The sequence below is a fragment of the Neofelis nebulosa genome, chromosome 4 (assembly GCF_028018385.1).
Source record: "Neofelis nebulosa isolate mNeoNeb1 chromosome 4, mNeoNeb1.pri, whole genome shotgun sequence".
Taxonomy (NCBI): Eukaryota; Metazoa; Chordata; class Mammalia; order Carnivora; family Felidae; genus Neofelis; species Neofelis nebulosa.
The window spans coordinates 42,540,515-42,562,260 of NC_080785.1; the positions used below are offsets into that span (position 1 = coordinate 42,540,515).

The 21,746-nt window shown below is 39.8% G+C and overlaps 1 long non-coding RNA gene across 1 annotated transcript in view; it reads left to right on the forward strand.

Moving 5' to 3' along the window:
- Window positions 1-1,737: 1,737 nt before the first annotated feature.
- The window catches only part of LOC131509132 (uncharacterized), a 31,634-nt gene continuing 11,625 nt past the window's right edge, over window positions 1,738-21,746 (forward strand). Inside the window, exons 1-3 of the long non-coding RNA XR_009260304.1 lie at window positions 1,738-1,836; window positions 10,881-10,976; window positions 17,837-17,922. This is a non-coding gene — a long non-coding RNA (uncharacterized LOC131509132). The remainder of the gene's footprint in view (window positions 1,837-10,880; window positions 10,977-17,836; window positions 17,923-21,746) is intronic.

The window sequence follows — 21,746 nt, forward strand, 5'->3', positions numbered from 1 at the left end:
AAAAGAGGCTCTGGAGGGATAACCATTGATATAGGAACCAAGTGAAGAAACCAAATCAAGGACAAGAGAGATGAGCTGTGTGAAATGCTATTGAGTTTACAATTGAGAATTAACCAATATTTTAGCAGTTGGTGGTCACTGGCTATATTGACAAGAATAGCTTCATCGGAATGATGGGAATAAACACCTATTTAGTGATTAATTTATTCATGCAACAAGTGCTCAGTGTTGTCAGTAGCTAAAACCTGCAGTCTGATGCCCTCTCCTGCCATAACTTATAAATGAAAGGAACATTACGTTTAGATTTAAACTATAAGATCAACACTGAATTGATCTACAGGAGATATATAGATTTACTTTAAAGTTATAAAAAAAAATATAGCTCCCTGGTTCAAGACTTGAAAATTACATGGCAGAACTTATTCATTTCTCCAAGGATGGGAATGCATTGGCAAGAAAGCATAGCAAAGGACATCTCTAGTAAATGTTGGTTCAATCCTGGGGACAGAAAACCGTAGTAAGCATCAAGTGTTCCTGTATCCGTACAGTGAGTCCTCAGTTCAGTAAGTAAATTGGCAGTTATATATCAACCCATTAGACTCATGAGTGTGATCAGTGTGACTCAGCTTCTGAGAGATGAAGCCACACCCACTGTGTGTTGACTAGGTCAGGTTTCTGAGCCACCTGCACTGAGGACTGGCTAAAATCCCCTCCTGACCCAGTCCTCTTAGGATACAGCCTACAGGCCCTCCTCCAGTGGTAACCCTCCTTCCCTTGCCATCTGAATATCTGCACCAAGAACTTTTTATGTGCATTTGGCCACAAAGTTAAGATTCTCAGAGAAATAAAAGAAAACTCCTGGGCTCACGAGCTCATGGGCTCACGGGGACAATGGTACGTGCAAAGTTGATAGTGAGAGAGAACGGCAGAGCAGAAAGGGAACAAGGTAGTACAAAGAAAGGCCAAATGAGATTTTACAGACCAGAGACTTTCTGTCAGCCCCTCTGCCCAGCCAGCCCCTCTCCTTGTGACCCAGAGCTGCTATGGCCAAGAGTTCGAGCACTGAGAAATGTTTTCAAAGGACGTTCTTTGGCTTAGAGCTGAGTAAGTATCACTTTTCAGTCTGTCTCGTTTCGTGTGATGTAGTGAAAAGATGCAGTTCCTTTGGGAGCAGACAGACCTGGCTTCAAATCCCATCTCTCCCACTTAATTGTGTAACACGGGGAAAGCCAGTCCCTCTCAGCAGCAGTTCTTAATTGAAACCACTTTTCCTATAGGGTTGCGGTGAGGATTAGAGAAAAGGTATGGAAGAGACTGGGAGCACAGAAATTAAAAAAAAAAAAAAAGGTTGCTAATTTTACATTCTCCATGCTTAAGCAAATCAGTCAGATGTTTCCCTCTGAGACAGTGTATCATATAGCTCATGGGCTGTAGGAGAGTTTCAGTTGAAATTTACTACCTGTGTAACCTTAGGCATTTCACATAACCTCTATCAACATCAGTTTTCTTGTTTGTGATGTTGAACCCATCAAGTTGTTGTGTTAAGTGACAAAATGTCAAAAGGTGTATAATGTCAAGCACACAGTCAGGCACAAACTCAGAGTCCCCTCATCTTATCTTGCTTCCAGTCTTCTTCCTCCATGTGTTCCAGGTTCCTTATAGAGATGAGGCATTATGGAAAGTGGCTGGGGGTTAAACGACGCAGGTTAAAAAACCAGCTTCTCATTTTTCTTTTCTAGAAAAATCAGAGTCTTCTGACGATAACATGAGCCAATCTATGCCTCAGACTATGGTCTGCACCGGTGAATTACAGCTGTGGAATCTCTGCACAATTTGGTAAGATGACTTCCTTGGAAAAATATCATGCCCTTCTTGGAGCGGGTGGAGTTTATCACGGCACTTGTATCTGTAATTCCATGTAAACCCCCTGGCGACCATGGAGGGTGAATGCTGTACTAAGGTTGTGACTTATTCGTAGGTTACACAGGATGTGTGTGCAGAGCTGGAAGGAGATGTCCGCTCTAAATAACTTTCTGGATCTCATTCAACCTTCATTCCCCTGTATTTTCTGTCCCTATGAGCTTAGTACTAACTCTTGGAGAATCCCATATTCCTGCATATCAGTTCTCCCACTTGCCTGAGGTTCTCAGGAGTCTGGTTTGGACCATTCATTCCCCAAAGTAACTCAGGCAGCCTAACCAGGAATGTGATCAGGCCAGTCGCTGGCCTGTGATTCGGCCTGGAATAAGATGACTATAAAGGCCAAGTGCTTTAACTTGGGGGATATGAACTGGTTATTGAGAGGATTAAAAAAGATTCACTGTTGTGTTTGGGGAGGGCAGGAAGGGATGTACCCTGCTGTGGTAATTTCTAATTAATCAGACTGGCTCGGGGCTGCGGGTTCGGCTCTGTAAATAGAAAGCAGATGTTGCCGTGGGGCTGCCAGAGGAAGGAAAACAGCCGAAATGCTTCAAGCTGGGACAGTTTCAATGCAAAGGATTTGAAGAAGTGATGAGGAAGTTTTTAGATATTGTATTTTATTAAAAGTAGTAGTGGACATGTATAGCCATAACACCTTATTCTTTCCAGAGAAAAGCTGCCTAAAATACGTTTCAAACTTCCCCAACCTCCTTGTCAAAAACAAAAAGATTTGAAGATACAGATAATTATAAACTGGACTTAGAAACCAGTCTGTATTTACAAAGTGCATTCTTGTTTTCTCAAAAGTAAGATACACATTCAGAGCGTCTACCGTGTGCCACGACTTCATGGCAGATAGCTCCTTGAATTCTCATAAAAATCCCGTGAAAGGGTTGGCTTTTATTTTTTCTAATTATCTTCTAGCTGAGGAAAGGGAGGCAAGGAGAGTGACGCAAGCTTCTCTGGGCAACATCTCGGCAAGGGGAGGAGCTGGGGGAGGCCCGGGGCTGCTAGGCAGAAGCCGGGGTGGAGCCTGGTGAGCTGAGCTCTGACTCTTACTCTGACTCTGACCCACCTGCCTGGTCCAAATCCCAACTCTGCCCGTACTGGCTGCAATGCCTTGAGCGAGTCACTTAAGCTCTCGGTGCCTCAGTGTCCTCAACTGTAAGGTGGGGATGAGAGACCGAATATACAGATGGACAATGGTCAGACCACGTGTGACAGTAGAACTCTGGTCTTCTACATCTGCAGCAACCAGTCCAGGAATCCAAACCACAAGGTCTGGAGCGTGTGGCCAATGACTGCCAGCTTCTCTAGTTTTTTACCCTTCCTTCCAATTCAGAACCAACCAGAGAAAGCCAAGTCTACTCCCCAACCAAATCACATAAGATGCGCGACGTCAAATTAGCCCACCTCTTGCTTCCCCTGCCAACAGCCTCCAGTCAGAGCCTACCTGAAGACTGCCTGTCTTTAAAGCTTTCCCACCCCTCTGACTGCCTCTAAATCTACCTAATGCAAGTGATGGTGACTCCTCTCCTACAGCAAGCCTTGAACAGCTTCTGTTTGTTCTCATTTGGGTGGCCTTTGTTTATTTCCACAGGGATAATAACAGCACCGATTCTGTAGGAGTGCCATGACAATGCAGGTAAAGGGCTTAAAGCAGAACTTGGCACATATTAAGTACCCACAAAATAGTTTTTTTTTTTTTTAATTAGTAACATTGCAATGGAAAGTGGTAAAACAGATTCCAATAAATTACTTGCACATGAAAAAATTTAAGAACTACTGAGGGATGGGTATTAGGGGAGATACTTAGTTGAGGCTCTTCTCTGACATGTCCTGGGCAATGTTGTTGATATCCCTACTCTGTAGAAGAGGAATCTGAGATTCATCAAGGCTGAAATTTAAAGAAGTCAAACTCCTAAGTCCCTGTTATTTCCACTTCTCATGCTCACATTCTCTAATGATTTTTTTTTTCTTTTTTTAAGTTTCCCTTGGAGATGTCTGCCTTTTAGGGGTTTGTGTAATCTTGGCCTTTGTATGAGAACAGAGTGGGTAGGTCACATGACTCCCTGATTTGTGACTCCGCCAATCATATTTATATCATGCAGTAATATTATGGCAGGACTTTCTGAAAAGGTAAAGATGTCACTGGGTTGAAATTAAATTGTTTGGGTTAATCCCCTAGAGAGCAAGACCCAGAACAAAGTATTTCCCTGGCACAGTGATGGTTGGATAGGAGTTAGGAAAACAAATTAACTGGTGCAGTGGGAGACAGACATTGTACATTACCATATTAAAGGCTTTTTAAAGAGGAAAAGACAAACCATCTCCAGAGAGTTGAGCCTTCTAGTTTCAGGTGGTGCTCCTTTCTTAGGAAAAAAATAAACGATTTGAAAACTTTGGAGCAACATGAGGAATAAAAAGAAGTAAAGGAGATAATGAACACCTCTGTTTCATAGTAAGAGTACATTTTGCTATAGGAAACAAAAAGCTGTGAAATAGCCCTGGGAACCCCATACACGGAGAGAAAGGTGAATAAGCAAATATTTTAAAATAAAAGCTTCAATAGCTAAGTTAGTAATGGAACTTAGAGTACACAGGAGGTATTTATACTCTTTTGACACATATTCTAACCAGAGCATTGTATGTATGACTTTTAAGCAAAAGTAATGGCTCACTAACCCATTGCATTTGTGTAAATTAAAAAAAATGGTTTTTTTTGTTTGAACTGGTAGGTTTGACGAGGTCTATGAGAAATCCCATATTTAACTCCCTTGCTTCCCTAATTTCCATGATAAAGATCAAAAAAATTAAGGAATAGTCTGGAACGTGATGATCTGACATGTGAATATCTTGTGAAATGATTACTACAATAAAGTTAATTAACATCTTCATCCCTTCACATAATTATCATTTTTCATGGTGATAGCTTTTAAAATCTATTCCCTTAATTTTCAAGTATATAATACAGTATTGTTAATTATAGTCACCATGGTATATATTTGATGGGATTCTTTTTTAAATACTTCAAAAAAAGAAAAAAAAGTAAAGAAAATATTGCAGTATCTTGATAATTGTTGAATCTCGGTGCTGGTAATATGAGGGTTTGTTGTATTGTTCTTTACCTTTTGGTGTATTTGAAAATGTTCATGTTAATTTTTTTTTTATTATATCACTAACATTTCAGTCAAAATGGATGTGTTCATCATTTGATCTACAATGAGCAGCCTCTGGAACAGAGTATTCTTTTTTGGATTATCTACTTCAAAAGTTACCACACATAACTTTTGTAATATTAGACCTGTAGGTATTGGTCAAGGGATCTGCCTCACACCAGGTCATGGCCCCTTTAGAGGTAGTTCGCATCCAATTTCTGGTGCCAATGGCCCCCTTACCCCAATTTGAGACGAGTTTGAGAAGCTTTCAAGCCCCCCAAGAGATGACTGAGAGCTTTGCTGTGGCTGCATTGCAGTTTACCTTCTCCCTCTGTTCAATCTCCTTCCTCTCCTCTCCCACAGGTGTAATTCCTAAGAGCAGTAGCCAATCAACCCCCTACACGCAGCTCTGTTTCCCAGGAAACAGAGGCTTCTCTTTCCCAGGAAACCTTACCCAAGCCAGCATGCAATGACCTCCACTACTTGTTGAATGAAAAACACAAATTGCAAAACCGCATGAATAGAAAGATTCTTTGCAAATAATGGTAAGAAGACCCAAAAGCATACATTTCTATATGGATGTAAATATACAGAAAAAGATATAGAAACATGCACACACATGCATATACATCTTTTTAATTTGGGGAAGGGAAGTGAGTTGGGAAGATGTTAAGGGCAGTTTTTCGTTTTACTTGAATCGCTTTAACCTTAATAAGATGAATTAACTTGTTATTTGTATTACTAAAAGTAAGTCAATAGTTTGTTCTTTTTAAACATGCCATAGAAGCTGCCTTCAGCAGATGGGGAAACTCTAGACACATGTGAGTGCATAAGAAGATGAGATTAAGACTCCCAAAAGCCAGGCCAAAAACAAAAACAAACAAACAAACAAAAAAAAAAAACAGCTAATGTGCAATGTGCAGAAATATAAAAGACATGAAAAGTAGACCCAGAGGATTATGTGAGTGTATGTATGTGTGTTTCATCTGAAAGAGAGATTCCGGAAGCAAGGCAGAGCAAAGGAGCAGAAGCAATCATTAAACAAATAATAGAAGAAAAATGCCTTGATTTGAAAAGACTGGAGGCTTCAGAGCAAAAGGGTCTCTAAGTACAAATATCTGAAAAGAAATACAAAAGAGTCTCTAGGCAAAATGTCTGAAAAGGAATGCACATCTATGTGGTAGAAGGTTTAAACTCAAATGACAAAGAGAAACATCTTACAGGAATTCAAGGATTAAAAACAGGTTGTCTCCTAAATATAAAAATAGCTCAGTTGGCACCAGACTTGTTAAAAATACCACATGCTGAAAGTCAATAGAGAGTAACCACAGCATTTGAGAGGGAAATATGTGACCTAAGGGTTTCACATCTAATGAAGTGATATTTAACGTGTGCAAGAGCCATCAGAAGAGAGTCTCATACATGTAAGAACTAAGAAGCATAGCATCCACATATTTTCCTTAATAAAAATTAGTTGAAGAAGTATTGATGCACAAATGCTCCAGACCAAAAACTTGAATCTGGAAGTTGGCTAGGAAATTAATGGAGATGAGCAATAAAATAAGTAAAATTTTGAATTCATCTAAATAATTGATATTAACTTGGAATACGACAATGCAAATGTTAAGAGTAATTCTTTAATGTTCATAATGAGGTTTTGGGGTGATGGAGGGGTCGTTCAGAGCCAATGGCCAAGAAAGAATTCTTGAACATGTCTTTGGTGCAAAAAGGTGATTTTATTAAAGCACAGGGATAGGACCCATGGGGCAGGAAGAGCTGCATGGGGTTGTGATAGGTAACACATTATATACCCTCAGGTTGGGAGGGGGTCAGGGGTAGAATGAGTCTCTAAGGAATTTTGGAAACAAGGTTTTCAGGACCTTGAGAGGCTAGCTGTTGCTAGGGAAACACCATTTATTACTGTTTAATAAAACACTTCAGATGTATATCAGGAAGCCATAAGCTTGGAGTATGATTGCCAGCATCTGTCTTGGGAGAGTTAAGGTAAAGGAAGTAGACTCACAGGATCCTCGAGGTTGGGATAACGTTAAGCTAAGATTCTCTTTTGCCCCTAGTAAAATGTCATCAATCCAGGTAGCTGAGATCCTAGGGGGAGGCCGCTCTGCCAGTTTCAAGGACTTGTCAATGGACTGTAGGCAGTAAGGGAATTCAAATTTTCATTTGCCTTAGTTTCCCACATTACCATGGCAAGCACTTAAACCCCTTTCCTTTGTTATTGAGTAGCCAGGAGTGTCGGAGGAATATCACACATATTCCACCTTATGGGGAGGGGAATGCTGTTCATCTGTATTTTGCCTTCAGCTTGCCCCCTACTCCCTCATCAATAACATAAAAAATCATGACAATTCTTATTAATCTGGATGGAAAGCCCACTATCTATTGACAAAACCTAAGGAGAGATGCTAGGCAAAAAGGGAGGAAGGAAAGAGAAGGGTACTATAATCTGTTATGTTTATACAAATATCAAAAATGCATTATTTCATCCTTGGTATTAATTGAGAAATATACACTTTTTCAATTTAAAGACTATCATTGGCATGCCAAAATGACAAATTTTAATTTCTAAAGAAATAAGGAAAAAATTAGGAAAATTTGTCCTATGAAAGAGAAAAATAGGAAAAGAAAAAAAGCAAAAGAGGAGGAAAATATGTTTAAAAGTACAAAATAAGATGACAAATTCAGAAAGAAATTAATTGTTAAAATGAATATGAATATATTATATAGAAGTATTACAAACAAAAAAATAAAATATTTTAAAAATATAAAATTGGAGAAATTGACAGAAAATATGACAAATAGGAAATTTCACTATGGATGTCCAAGAATCTGGAGAGTAGTAGAGAAAACTATAAAGTTTACAAAATTAATATAATTAATAAGCTTGTATCTCTATTTTTATCTATCATGAATTACACTAATTACAACTATTGATAGTACATTTATAAAAATTGGTATCTTGAGCCACAGAGCAAATCTCAATTATTCCAAAAAAGACATTATACAAACTGATTTTTTATCACGGTGCAATAAAATTGAAAGTTAATGGCAAATGGTTTTGAAAACTTCTACTTGGAAAGTGAAAAAAAACCCCAGCTAAATAACACTGGAGCCAAAGAAGAAATCAAAACTGCAATTAAGGATGATTTAGAAAGTCATTGTAATGACTAGAATGGATTCATTTTAATGGGGTATGGCCAAAGCTATCTCAAAGACATTTCAAGAAGAGTAAGAATACTTGGCTATGCTTTTACCAAATACTGACCCTAAAAAAGGACTAATAAACATATAAACTGAAATTCATAAATTTGAAACAGAACTGATAGATAAAATGGATTTAATTCTGAGCAGGCCAACCAAGAAAACAAAGGAGAGAGAACAAAAATATACATCATTTAGTGTGAAAAAGTATATATTACTGTAGAAACATAAAAACATTAAATTCTTAGAGATGACAAGAAAGAGATCAAACAATGAATATAAATCAGTTACTTTCCCTATGATGAGACAAAGGCTTCACATTGAACAGGAATTTAAAACAACAACAACAACAACAACAACAAGAGATACAACTAAAGCAAATAATCTGAAAATTTTAAATGAAAGGAGGTAGAGATCCACCAAGTAAATACAATGAAGTTGGGGCGGCAATAGTATCTGACAATATAGAATCTAAGGCAAAGGATTAAATAAAACAAAGAAGCTTATTTTTAATGGAAAAGAGTACAATTGCAGTGGACATATGCACCTCTCCATGTCAAATAACACTTTTTTTAGGGTGCCTGGGTGGCTCAGTTGGTTAAGCTTTCGACTTCGGCTCAGGTCATGATCTTGCGGTTCATAAGTTTGAGCCCCACATCTGGCTCTCTGCTGTCAGTGCAGACTCTGCTTCAGACCCTCCGTCTCTCTCTCTCTCTCTCTCTCTCTCTCTCTCTCTCTTCTCCCCTGCTCATGCTCTCTCTCTCTCTCAAAAAAATAAATAACATTCATATAACACTTTCTTGTGTTAGTCCAGAAATAGAGGAAAACTAAAAGACATGAAAAACAAATGATCACAATTGGGATATGTATAGGAAAACCCTTGGAAAATCACTTTTTATGGGCTAGGGCTCTTTAACATTGCCGTATGAAAAATCATCCTATTCTTTGAAAACAAATGGAATTAGTAAACTGTGGCAGTTTTTCCAAGCTCTATATTCCTACCCAGAAAGACTGGGTAATGTTTGCAAAATTTCTTTGAGCACTAGCTCTATGTCTAGAAATGACACTTGTTTGCTGTTTAATGTTTCTATTAGAGAAAAAGCAAAAGCAAAGATAGTCCCTCCGTTAGTGTTTCAAATCTAATAGCATTACCATGTGATGTTTCAGCCCTCTAATTCCACCCCAGGAGAAATTTTGCCTGAGGGTTGACACTCCATCATCTTTGAACTAGCCACCCTATAGAGCCCATCAACACTGACTCCTGTGTCAGGGTAAACTTTTATTCAAAGGAACTAGACTAACATAGAGTCCATGGGACTGCTTGGAGGGAGGGAAAACCAGCTTTATTTTTTTTTCTTCTTAGCAGAAGGATTAAAGCAATTTGGGTAATATTGTCCTGAGATGTCACATACTCTTACAGCGACAGAACTGCACACTATAGTACAGATGTGTGTGTTCGATTGAAGGAGGCAGGTAGGCAGGAGTGGGGCTCATGATTCCACCTCCCATATATCTCCATTCTCTCCCAGGATCAGCCAGCCTCCCGACGTGCAAACACACACAGACCCAGACTGTGAGTGAAGATGTGGCAGGTCAGAAGGAGCACCTCATGCCATAACTCTTCACACTGCAAGATAGGTGCCATGACTGCTCTGTTTAAAGTCTTGGCTGGGAAACTCAGGTGTCCAGGATGTGGTCACTGTGGGTTGATGTGCAGACAAAATGTGATGTGGGTCTAAAAGTTGGCTCCACCACTGTCTGTACAACCTCTGACAAGTCATTCAACTGAGACATTAATGTACATACTAATCCCTGGAGATACAGTGATGATATAGTTATGAAGCTTACAGTTCGGCAGGATCCCGTATGTGACAAGGGGGCTACCTTGCAGTACCATAGGAAGTTTCAATGGGTTTAACATCTGCAAAGTAGGAGTCCGATATAGATTGGGGGCTCAACAATTGCCCCATTTTCTTCACCCTGTTCCTTCTCTCACTGCCTCATTTCCTTGCTTCCTGTGGCCACTCTGTTGCTCCATAGCCCCTCCAAATGAGACTGGGGAGTGAGATGGGAAAAGGCAGAAAATTTACATTAACAAAGCTTTCTATGTTGAAGACCAAAGTACTGGTGAGAGTGGATGCTAACTAGTCTGCTAAGAATTTAGCTAAGGGTTTCTCCTGAATATAAACATCTCTGCCCATCAGTGAAATTTGCCTGAGGTTTGACACATCATGCCTTTATCCAGTTCCATCCAGTTAGAGCCAGGAGACACAATTAAAAAAACAAGTCACCTAAGTGTTTGTGCAAACTAATTAGAATAGATTCTTAAAGAGTTGTATGTTTAGTCTTTGTTGTCTTATGGCATTGACTTTGATACAGACCTCTAATCTTGAAAGTCATATTAAACACAATATTAAACACATATTAAACACACTAAGTTCATATCAAATACATAATGAATAACCTGGCTAATGTAATCTGGCTTATTTCCCTACTGAATAATAATAATAATAATAATAATAATAATAATAATAATAAATAACAACACCAACAATAATGCTCATTTGTATTCAACTTCCACAGTATCTGATCCTCGAATGAATGTAAGCTGCAAGCTCTTCTACCTTTATGACAGCCCTGAAACATATGTAAGATCCTGAGCTTTCTCAAAAGGCAAAGGTAAGAAATTTCTCCATGCAAGAAAAATCATTGAGAAATAGAGTGACTCTCTACCTGACCAGCTACAGGCTGATATAAAGAGCTGTGTAATCAATGACATCCTACAAATGCACAGCCATAATTATTATAGAATTTCAAACGGGAAGGGGAGTGGTGGTGATTTCCTTTTGTTGTCATTGCAGAGGGTCCTGGGGCATCTCCAGGGCAGCAGATTCAGTCCCTTCTCATCACCATATTATGAACAACTCAATCAGACTGCTGCTTCCTTGGTATTTCTTTTAAGTCCCAATTTACCCCCTTCCTGCTTTAAATGACAACATTATTAGTGGGAGTACTAATACTATAGCTATTACTTTGACTCCTGCCTTTCTTCAGCACCCTTTCCATGCAAAGCACTATTCCAGTGCATTACATAATTAGCTTATTTGGTTCCCTACACTACCCTGTGTGACTGGAATTATCATTGTCTTCATTTTCCGAAGAAGGAACAGGCTTAGAGCTTGTATGAGTTTCCTAGTGCTGCTGTAACAATTACTTCAAACTTAGTGACTTAAAAACAACATGAAGTCATTACCTTACAGTTCTGGAGGTCAGAAGTCTGAAATGGGACACACTGGGCTAAAACCAAGGTATTGGCAGAGCTGCATGCCCTCTTGGAAGCTCCAGGGGAGAATATGTTTCCTTCTCTTTTCTAGTGTTCTAGAGGGTTCCCATGTTCCTTGGTTGCTGACCCTCATCCATTTTCCAAGCCAGCAATGGTGGGTTGAGCCCTCTCACACTGCATCACTCTGATCTCTCTCTGCCTCAGTTTCTTACTTTTAAGGCCGCTTGTGATGATGGTGGGGCTACCTGGATAATCCAGAATACCCCGCCCCTTTTTAAGGTCAGCTGATTAGCAATCTTATTTTCCCTCTGCCATGTAACATTTTCACAGGTTCTGACGCTGAGGACATGAACCTCTTTTCAGGGGGCAGATGGGGGACATTATTCTGCCCACCACAGAGATATCACATAACTTGCTACAGGTCATGGAACTGATAAATGGTATTTTCTTGAGTCAAATGTTGGTCTCTTGATTCCAAAGCCTCTGCTAGTAACCCCAACCCACACTGCTGCCCAGTAGCATTCTACCAACAACATCATTTCCTAAGACCCTTTTCTGTGGCAGACACTATCCTAAATACTGGTGGTTCATATATGAATAAGAGTTAACCTCTACCCCAGAAAAGCTCACAAGCTTGGGGATGAGGGGAGAGTGGCTTGTAAATATTAATAAATAATTATAATGGTAAATGAGAAGTGTATGTCAAAGACCGTGGGTACACAGAGGAGGGAGTAATTGATTCTACAGGAGTGGAAGGCCTTGTGGGATGGGGTTGGAGAGGATATGTAATGTGATCTAAAGGATAATTAATTCAGTAAGCAAGGAAGGAGGTGAGGAATGCTTCACGCACAGAGAATGATGATGGGAGAAAGGCTGAACAATGGAAGTGACCATCTGTGGGAAAAATCATTCATTTTTGTGGGATCAGGCTGAATATTTGAGGTGAAAGTGGAAACTAGGTTGGAATGGGTTCTGAGAGAGAGGGGCCTTTCAGGACATACTGAAAGGTAAGGTTTCATGGTGGAGAAAATGGAGTGCCATCAAAAGATTCCAAGGAAGGGAGGATCATGATCAAACTTGCACACTGAGAGTTCTAGTCGGGTATCTTTGCAGAAGATGAATTAGTTGGCAGGTTAGGGGGATGCAGTAGGGGCTGAGGTCAACATCCAGGTGAGAGATGGTAAGAGGCAAAGAATGGCCAGTAGCCATGAGAATGGAGGGTAAAAAGCATATCCAAGACATTGCTGAGATGGACTCAATAGACATTAAGGCACTAATTGTGAAGGGTTATGGGGCAGATGGTGATAAGGTAAGTGGTGTCAAGAATTACCCAGGGGATCTCTAAGTTAAAGGTACACAGTGACACCCTAAACAGATGTGGAATTTCATACAAACCCCCCCTATCATTCATCGCCAAACATATTTGTAAACTCAGTGTCATAGATTTCTGGGGGGGAGCAATCTTCTCTCTGGAGCTTGACTCTCTTTACAAAATCGTGTAGAAGGAATAGCTAATTATGGCCAAAGTGGTGCTTGATTATGAGGAGTGGGCGGGAGGGGGGGTGGATATTCATGAGAGAGAGAGAGAGAGAGAGAATATTTGGAGGGAAGTATGCCCTTTCTAAAACAACTGGTCATATAACTGAAGAATAAGGCTCCCCTTTCCCTCCTCCACGCAGAACTACTATGAGTGGAGAATCAGCCTTCTGCTTCCCTCCCAAGACACTGACATGTCCCAATTGTCTAAGGAAATCTGGGATAGGTCATCTGATGACCGGTTTGGCAGTGGCAAGATCTATTAGGAGGAACTAAATCTTAGGGGTGTATGTGTCTGTGTGTGTACTTGCTTATGCGTTTCTGTCTGTGTTTCTGCACATATATCCATGTGTATGTTCATGGTAGAGTTGCCAGACTTAGCAAATAAAAATACAGGGCACACAGTAAAATTTGAATTTCAAGTAAACGGCAAATAATTCTTTTCAGGTAAGTACGCCCCATATGTGTGTTTGTGTATGCAATATTTAAAACTCATTTATCCTAAAATATTGCTTATCATTTGCCTGAAATTCAAATGTAGAACCCATGTTTTTGTGTGTGAATTTGTGTGTACTGTGTGGGACTCCGTGTTTACGTGTGTTTTGTGTTTGCTTATATGCCTTGGTGTTTGTGTGCGTGTGTGCATCTGGGTTAGCGGATGCCTAATAAGAGATTTAGCCATTCGTCCCCTGGAAAAAATAGAACTCTTCACATAGAAGAAAAAAAAAATCAGATTTTTTCTATTATTAATTTTGACTTTGAACAAGTCACAGAAGAGTAAAGAGGTTGAACAGATTCATCCATTTAAATATTTATTGACCATTATAGGAGCAGAAGGTACAAAGGCAAATAATTCATAGAGGGCTCACAGTCTAGAGAAAGGACGTCTATACAACGGTTGAGGTTACGACGTAGTAAATGCCACGATAATCGTGCCAGCCGAGATCCCAGTGACTGCAGCAGTACCTTTCACTTCTTTGTGTCTGTGTAGCCAGGGCAGCATGCAGACAACAGATATTTCAATGTGATGCTTTTATCACTTGGAATCTTTAAATTACGATTATTGGAAGCATGCTTGCTGCTCTGCTAAGCACAGATGATCACCCAGTCATTCAGCTGAGGGAAGCATTGCTCTATTCGTCAGGTTTGTTTGTTTTTAATACTAGCACTATTTGTGAAAGCCAAGAAATGCCCCTGAATTCTTCACTGAAAGCATTTATTAGCAGCCCTCTTGTACTGTCATCATGGACAGTATACGTTGTAGTTTTAAAGGGCTGCCTGCTTCCCCTGCTAGGTATCTGAGCTCCCTCAGCATTGGTTCCAGACGCTTCTCTGCCTCTCCTGGATTTTTTGCACTTTTGTTGTTCACCCACCGTTTTCAGGACCTGTCTTTCAAATAAAATTAGCTGGGTAAGTGAGATATTGGCCATTCTGGCTTGAAATCTGTCTCAAGTGAGCATTCACACCCCTACAGAAAGCTGCCTTCATGTAATAATTGAGGAATTATGTAGGAGTGTCTGCATCCAATGGTGTATAGTTAGAAGACAGGCCAAGCTGCTACAGCAAAGAAGCCTCAGTGGTGGCAACAAGACAGAAGTGTATTTCTCACTCACATAGTAGTCTGAGCCCAAGCTGTCTTGGCTGACACGCAGTCCCAGAGGGACAAGGAGCCCAGTTCCTTCTGGCTTGTTGTTCTGCTGCCTTCAATCCATGGCTGCTAGCCCACAGTTGGCTGTCACCAACATGGCGGCATCCCAGTCAGCCAAAAGAGGGAGAGGACGAGGAACACAAGCCCAGTTCCCTTCAAAGGCCAGACTTGGAAGGTACATCAGCACCTCCCCCCACAGCTGCAGGTGAGAATGTGAGCTTCAAAAGAGGCCAGAAATATGATCTTCATCAGGCTATCACTGTGGAAGAAAGGAAGAGTGGACATTGGGGCAACTAAGTAACCTCTGCCCCAAAATCATCTCCCTTGAACCATTTAGAACACTCAGGGAAAATAGCCTTCCGAATATACCTGTCTGTCTATAGCTGTGCAGAGCAACAACCAACACTAACTGAGCATTCGCTGTGTTCCAGATTCTGTGAGAATCATTCACTGTGTGTGATTTTACTTAATTCTGATAGGCAAAGAGCCTGAGAGGTGAAATGACTTACTCACTGAGAATTATTGGTGCTAAAGGGAGCATTTGGTCCCATGACCTTTCCCACATATCACCCTGGGTCATATAATCCACTGGTGACTATGTGAATGCCGTAGCTAGGTGCTGGATTCTTGGTTGCCAGCTCAGAATCACTACCATCCCCATCTGTGTCTCCTCTGCATTGCAGAAGCAAAGCAGGAACTACATTTCCCAGAATGCCATTCTCTGCAGGATCCAGGTAAAAGCATCAGTGAGAGATATCTGGAAGCAGAAGAGAAGCAGAGGCCTTATCCTGCAGAGGCGATTGTGTCTAGATGCATGGTCAGATGCAGCTTCACAACAGCCTTCCACCAGTTCTTGAGAATTTCTGGCTTTGGTGTTTCATGCTGAGATCATGGAGGGTTGCCTCTCTGACTTTCACACCTTGGCCCTTCCAGAGGTTACATAAATAAATCCCTGATGACTATGTAAAACTCTCCATACCTGGTATACATAGACTGATCCCTCACAGATACAGAATGTAAGATGGTGAGATCAGGCAGAATTCTTTGTGTATGGCAGAAAGAACACTAACATTGGAACTGAATGAACTGGGTTTGAATCTAGCTTTCTCAATTCACCAAGCATGTACTTGGGCACACCACTGAAATTATGAGAGCCTCCACATTTTTCATTCATCAGATGGAACACCATTATCTGTAAAATCATTGGGAGGATCACATGTGGTAAAATATTATAACAAGTAACACAGCACGATAGTAGAATATTCTTGTCATTATTACTTACCATAATAATAACCAAGCATATTATTCACATTATCTCATGTAATTCTAAAACAACTCTCATTACTATTATCATTCCTATTTTACAAGTGAGAAATCTAAGAAACAGAGAACTGAATTACCTTACAAGTGACTCACAGCTAGCTCCTGACAAAACCAGAAATTGAACCCCTGTCTCTAGTTCTAGAGCTCACACTCTTAACCACTATGTGTTGAGCTTCCTGTTAATACACATTTCAACTAGCTTGTTTATTTCCGCCTTCTTCCTCAACAAAGAGTTTACTAGAATTGCCAACAAGAGCTAAGTCCAGAGAAGAGACTTTATGGGCATCCACTTATGTGGAATAATGTCCTAATAATTTCAAAAATCCAATACAGAATTGGTCCATCTGGTAAGGTGCCTGGTCCCTGAGTACTTTCAAGACAAAGCTCAAGGAAAACTTACTTAAAGGCAGTAGTGCTCAGCCTGGGACGACTATAACCTCCAGAGGACAACTGGCAATGTTTGCAGACATTGTCACGTCTGGGGATCAAGTAATAACAGCATCTAGTGGGGAGAGGCCAGGGATGTTGCTGAATACACTCCAGTGCACAGGGCAACCTCCCTCCCTGCAAACAACGAATTATCTGGCCCTATTCAACAGTGTTTCTGTTGAGAAATTCTGCATCACAGGAGGTGCCGTGAGGTTTTTAGCTCCTGATATGTATCACATGGGGCATCCTCTAAGATTATGTTATCAAATGTGGTAGTCACTTGCCATGTGTGACAATTTAAATTAAATTAAATTAAATCAAACATTTAATTCCTCATTCACACTAGCCACACTGCAAGTTCTCAGTGGCCAGATATGACTAGCAGCCATTGTATCAGACAGTACAAATTTATAGAACATTCCATTATCTCAAAAAGTTCTTTCAGTCAGTGCTGCTGCAAGAACTTCTTACTCCAAAATTCTATTAACTATCTCAAGCTACAGTTCCTTGCATGTTATGAGAAACCAAATATTAAAATGATGATTTTTAAAACAGATAAAATAGGGTATATTTACTTATATTGTAAAAATGATCTTTTAAATGTGAATGTTTCTAATATTAAAAATGATCTTCTAAACGTGAATATTTCTAATATATTTGATGGCTTATCTCCTTGTTAAAAATCTGATTTATTTGGTTATAGATCATTAAAACTGGGAAGAGAATAGAAGCTTAAAGCTAGAATTGGCAAAACCGCTATAAATTGAAGCTCAAGAAAAGGACTTAAGACAGCTCTGAAATTGCTATGTAAACCAAAGATTTTTTATGAAGTAGAATTTCTTAGTTTAAAATAGGGTCTTCCTGGAGTGCTTGGGTGGCTCAGTCAGTTGAGTGTCTGATTCTTGATTTTGGCTCAGGTCATGATCCCAGGGTTGTGAGATCGAGCCCCCCTACCCCGTCAGGCTCTGAGCTGTGCTAAGCATAGAGCCTGCTTAAGATTCTCTTCTCTCTCTCTCCCTCTCTCTCTCTTTTTCTCTCTCTCTCTCCCTCTGCCCCTCTCCCCAACTTGTGCGTGTGTGCACCTTCTCCCTCTCAAAAAATTAAAAATTAAAATTAAATGGGGTCTGCTTAATATTTTTGGTTCAGATTTGTATAATTGTTTTTAGGGAACACAAAGTTCTTGGGGAATCTGATGAATGGTATTGATCCCCTATTCGCAAGTGGGACCATGTACACATAGATACGTACTGATTCAATTTTCTTTACAACTCATGCATTTAATCCACTTCATAAAGCTTAGGTAAACCCTGTGTTTTCCAGCTGATCTCTCCAGATGAGGAACTTGAGGCCCTGGGAAATGAAGTGTCGTGTCCAAGTTTACACAGTGACGGAACCTGAATCAGAAGGTGGATATTCTAAATTTCAAACCTTATACATTAATTAAGAAATACTAGTTTCTATAAAGTAGCAAAGAAATTAATCAACTGTGTGATACAAGATGTACTATCCAAAGTCTTCTGCTTGGCCTCTCTGAAGGGAGGGAAGGGGATAGTCCTTAAAAAGCAATGAAATGTTTTCCAAAATTGCCAGAGGGCAGAATACAGCCGATTCAGTACTCCATGGTGTGGATTGTATAGCTCTGAATGAAGCAACATGTTCTGTAATTTCTGATTTTTATCAGAATGTTTCTTTTTTGAGAATCCATTGCCTTTCTCCATACAACATGTTCCCAGTAATAATAATACGAGCTCCTCACCAACATGCCTCCATATTTTTCATCAAGGCTTAGGAAGCAGTTTGTGAATTCCCTCTTGAATAGCTCATTAAGTTATTTGCTTTGGTTCCTGCCTCCTATCTCCTGTGTTCTGTGTCCTTATTTGTCCTTTTTCTTAAAAGCCAACAAAGAGCCAAGAAACATCCCTTATGTAAAATTCCAAGATTTTACTCCTGAGCTTAATTATACAAAGTCGTGCCTGTTCTATACTTATGGCTTTTCAAAGTGTGCCATTATGTAGAACAGCAAGCACAAGCAAAAGGTAGCAAAGCTCATTGAAAGTCTAATCCACGAAGCGCTGTCCCTATTGAAATACTGTAAATAGAAATAATATTCAGGAAAACAGAGATTTCCTCTAAAGCTGTGCCCAACTCATCTATTCACAAACCTCAAACTAAGTTCGGCAAATCAAGTACACTTAGTCCAATGTCTGAAACATAGCAATGAGTTTAAAAAAAAAAAGGTGTGGAGTGAATACACTATTTTTATTTCCCCGTTTGCCATTCACTCTTTGTTCTCCATCCTCTTCTTTTGGTCCCTGTCCTGACCCCTGTAGACCACATCGCCCAGGCTTTCTTGCCAGGTGGCCACCCGTTGGCTACAGGCAATGAGAGGTTGGAAAATGGAAAGACAGACACAGTAAGTACCTCTTTCCGTGCCCCTCTCCTGCACTCTGCTTCTGGTATGGCTGTGTCCTCCACAACCACAGCTCCCATTGTGTGGCCCCTTTCTATGGCACCAGCTCTTCCTAGGCTCCAGAAGCTGTACTGTCTCCTCTTCCCCTTTAGGTCTAAGACCCAATTAACAACTTCCTACACTGCTGGTTCCTGGATGTCTCCACATCCTTTTTTGTTCCTTCGACCCTGCACATGTCTCAGCAAACCATTTGTCTTAGTAAGCTTGGGCTGCTATAACTAAATACCATAAACTGGGTGGCTTAAGAGACAGAAATTTATTTCTCACAGTTCTGGAGGCTGGGAAATCTAAGGTGAAGGTGTAGTCTGATTCTGTGGTGAGAACGCACTTACTAGACAGCTGTGTTTTGGCTCTAAGTTTACATAGTGGAAGGGATGAAAGATCTCTCTTAGTGGGAAGGTCACTAATCCGATTCAGGAGGGCTTCGCCTTCATGATCTGATCACATCCTAAAGCCTGCCTCCTAGTGCCACCATTTTGAGGGGTAGGACTTCAACATATGAATTTCAGGGGGACCCATTCAGCCCATAGCACCATCCCTTCATTAAAATGGAACCAGATGAGGGGTGTCTGGGTAGCTCAGTCAGATAAGCATTTGATTTCAGCTCATGTCATGATTTCCTGGTTGGTAGGTTCGAGCCCCACATCGGGCTCTGTGCTGACAGCTCAGATTCTGATTTTGCTTCTATGCCTCCCTCTCTCTCTCTCTCTCTGCCCCTCCCCTGCTTGTGCTCTCTCTCTCTCTCTCTCAGAAATAAACAAAAAAACTTAAAAAATTGAACCAGATGAGTTAAATTTTGTTCATTATCGGTGAATAAGTGAAAAGATTTAGAAAACCAGCTTTAAAGTAATGTTGAATGTTTAATTTTTAACATTAAGGAATAAAGCTATAAATACTAAAATCACTTCCCAATATATTAAACTTTCAATTACTGAAGTGTTATCTACAAATAAGTTTTAATTTACAAAAATTTATACTCACATTTATATAATATATGCCAGGGATCAGGGGCAGGTAATATAATTCAGAAAACTGATCTAGGTGTCAAGAAAAAAAAGTGCTAAGAGCATTAATAAATGACAATTGGCAATTAATTTATACCTCCATTATCAACTAGAGGTTTACTTCATGTATGTATATGTATATGTATATGTATATGTATATGTATTGTAAATAATCCCCACCAATCATAAAATTGACACAGCTGCTATATCATCTAAGGTCCAACTTCCAAGTTAGAGCAAAATCTTCTCATATCATAACTACATAGGTTTAGGGAGGTGGGGTCCAAGCGGGGCTTGAACGTAGGCTGGAGTCAGTTTCAGGTTATAGGTATGAGCCATAGGGAGACACATCATAGCCAAAAGGATTGGTTATCCATCAGGAAACAAGGCTTGAATGACTTTAATGTAGAAGGTAGGTTGAAAGCCAGAACCAGAGTTTCGGGCCCGGAGACACCAGTCTGTCTTTGAATGAATGTTCTCTTTCTTCTTTCATAAACATACTCCCTCTCACACTGTTGCTCACTCTCTTTCGCTGTGACTCTCTCTCATTATAGTCCATAGTATTTATTCTTCTTATTGTTTTCTTATTTTTCTTACCATTCTAAAAAGTAAGAGATAGTCAACATAGAAAAAATACCAAAGAAATAAAGATAAGCAAAAAGAAAATAAAACATAAAATGACCAATAATCTTTTCTTACTGAGATAACTAGTTTTCACAGTTTGATGCATACACTTCAATACGTGGGTGATTGATGGCAAGCGAGGTGAATAAATGATAGGTGGTATTTCCTAGCCAAAAATAATCGAATGTACATGTTTTATAACTTGCTGTTTTCACTTAACAGTATGTTTTAATATCTTTCCAAGTTATTGCCTACCGTTCTGCAGCATCATTTTTATAGCTGAAAAATATTCTATTGTATGAATTTGTCATTGTTTGTTTACCCAATTCTTGGAAATTTAAATTCTTTTCCATATTCCCCACTTTTAACCATGCTATAAAAGATATCCTTATAATTTTTGCTACTTCAATAGCAGGGTTATTGTTATTATCTAGATACTTTAGAGTAATGGCAAAGAGCTTTGCCTACTCTTCTTACCCCTGAGCTATGGCTGTGATTACAAACAAACACAATAATCATAGGGTCAGCTTAGTTTTAAAGGGATATTCAATCCATTGTTGCCATTGTTGCCATTGTTGCCATTGTTGCAGGGCCTCCCTGCTATCAGTATCCCTTTCCCCACACACTGTTATATTGACCAGGTAATCTGGGGAAATTAGTTAACATTTTATTCAGTATTTCTTTTTTTCTTATGAATATAAAGTGGCAGAATGAAAGGAGACACACATTCTTTTCTAATTCTCTCACATACTCACATACACACACTAAATGTAATGCATTTCACAAATGTGTGAGAGAGTGCATGTATACATGGCGGACTGTCTCTACTGATGCCTCATGCTGTTCCTACCGTGGGCATGATAGGCAGAGTGTATATGCCAAGGACAGGACTGGGAATGAGGAGCCTCTGATTGCCTGGGTCCAACTCTCAAGTCAGCTGCCTGTCATGTCCTCTTGATTACCTCCTCCAATGTGACTACCATTTATTGAGCACTTACTATGTGCCAGGGGACTTTATATGGTTATCTTATTTAATCCTAACAACCTTATGAGAATGAAGCAATTGACGAAGAAAGATTTTATAACTTAACCCAGATCACAAGGCTATTAGGTAATAAGTGTCATATACCAA